Raw genomic sequence first — 2,165 nt, 5'->3', positions numbered from 1 at the left:
ATGACATGTTCGTGTAATAATGTGACTAAAGCAGTCAAGATTATATTTTATTACCGAGTTATTTAATGACATGATCGTGTAATGATGTGACTTAACAGTCAAGATTATATTTTACTACCGAGTTATTTAATGACATGTTCGTGTAATGATGTGACTTAACAGTCAAGATTATATGTTATTACCGAGTTATTTAATGACATGTTCGTGTAGTGATGTGACTTAGCAGTCAATATTATATGTTATTACCCGCCTTAACTGATGGTATTGTTTGAGCTGATAAAATAAAGTAAAACTATCTACAGCTGCATTATTCTGTAGTTTGTAGTAGGAAAATTAATGCATTTTTTTTCGTATAGGTTCTGTCTTCTTGAAAAGACGCTTATCAGCTTCGTATTTGAAACCCGGCGTCTTGTTTTTATACGTGATTGACGTGCTCATTATTTCCTATGGTTGACAACCAGATATCTCGCGAACGTGAAATGATCACTTCTTGGACATAATGATCACTTCATGGACTTAAGGAACACTTAATGATCACTTCATGGACTTACGAATGACTTTATGGACTCAACGATCACTTTATGGAGTTAATAATTACTTCATAGACTTAAGGATCACTACATGACTTAAAGATGACTTTATAGACTTAAGGATCACTTTAGGGAGTTAATGATTACTTTATAGACTTAATGCTCACTACATTGACCTAAGGATTACTTCAAGAGGTTATGGAGCACTTCATGGACTTAAGGATCATTCCATGGACTTAATGATCAATTCATGGAATTAAGAATGAATTTATGGACTCAAGGATCATTTTACGTAGTTATTAATTATTTCATAGACTTAATGATCATTATATGGACTTAATGATCACTTCATGGCTTTAAGGATGATTTTATAGACTTAAGGACTACTTTATAGACTTAATGATTATTTTATAGACTTAAGGACTACTTTATAGACTTAATGATTATTTCATAGCCTTAAGGACTACTTTATAAACTTAATGGTTATTTCATGGACCTAAGGCTCACTTTATGGACTTAAGGATTAATTCAAATGTAAATAAAGTTCACTTGTAGTTTAATTTCCGTTTTTGTTCTATTAGAATTCGGTAATTTACAAAGATCTGTTCTTTGTACTCAAGAAAATTCATCTTTACCGGTTCAAATCTTGCCTGAATATATATATATATATATATATATATATAAAACCATTGAACTGTTCCAAAGCTGCGACACTATGATAACGAAGAAACGAAATCAAACTTTTGCTAGATCAACGAAGCTTTGTTAGGAACTTCTGATGTAAAAGATGCCATAACAATGCGTATTAGAAGTACAATTAACTTTTACGTTTATGAGGGTAATTCCGTATAACTAACTCATTGAAAATACTTAATGTTCCAGATCAATGCTCCAGAAACTAAAGCCTATAATAATTAAAATCATTAGTTAGCAGCCCGTAACACCTCTTCTAAACAAATCACCGTAACCTTTTATTCTAGTAGTTCTGAAGCTAAGTGTTGATAATTTATTATCTTGAGTAAATAAAACATGCAATTTCTGGGGTTTTGAAAATGTTTTACTGGCAAATGAAACTAGAGTGAAAAACAAAAGAAAGCCACTTGAGTAGAGAGAAGTTAAAGAAACTTAGATGGAAGTTAACTCAAGCGAATGATGGTTGCAGCCACGTATATATATGTATATGAATGTTTGTGGACGTGGACGAATATCTTAAACTATTCACGATATGCATTTTCTAACGCTGACTGTGTAAGTTATAATTTATTTTGATTGCTATAAACTACTCATTTCCTATTTTTTTTTTATAAACGAACTACATTTGACAGAAAATATCCATTATGATGTAATTTTGTGTTAGTTTTACATAACTGAAGTTTTATAATTTTAAGTTTGTTTCTCTAATTTTTTACCGCATACTGCATATATATATATCTAAATATCTCTAATTGAACATTTTTTTAAAGTAGAGTTATCCCTCTTTTAAAACAAACGCTCAGTAGCAGAATTGAACTTAAAATGGTAAATACATATGGTAAGTACATAGTAAATGGTAGATACATATGGTAAGTACATGGTAAATGGTAAATACATATGGTAAGTACATAGTAAATGGTAGATACATATGGTAAGTACATG

This window comes from Limulus polyphemus, unplaced genomic scaffold, assembly GCF_000517525.1.
Source record: "Limulus polyphemus unplaced genomic scaffold, Limulus_polyphemus-2.1.2 Scaffold5799, whole genome shotgun sequence".
Classification (NCBI taxonomy): domain Eukaryota; kingdom Metazoa; phylum Arthropoda; class Merostomata; order Xiphosura; family Limulidae; genus Limulus; species Limulus polyphemus.
Note: the sequence above shows the minus strand (reverse complement) of the source record.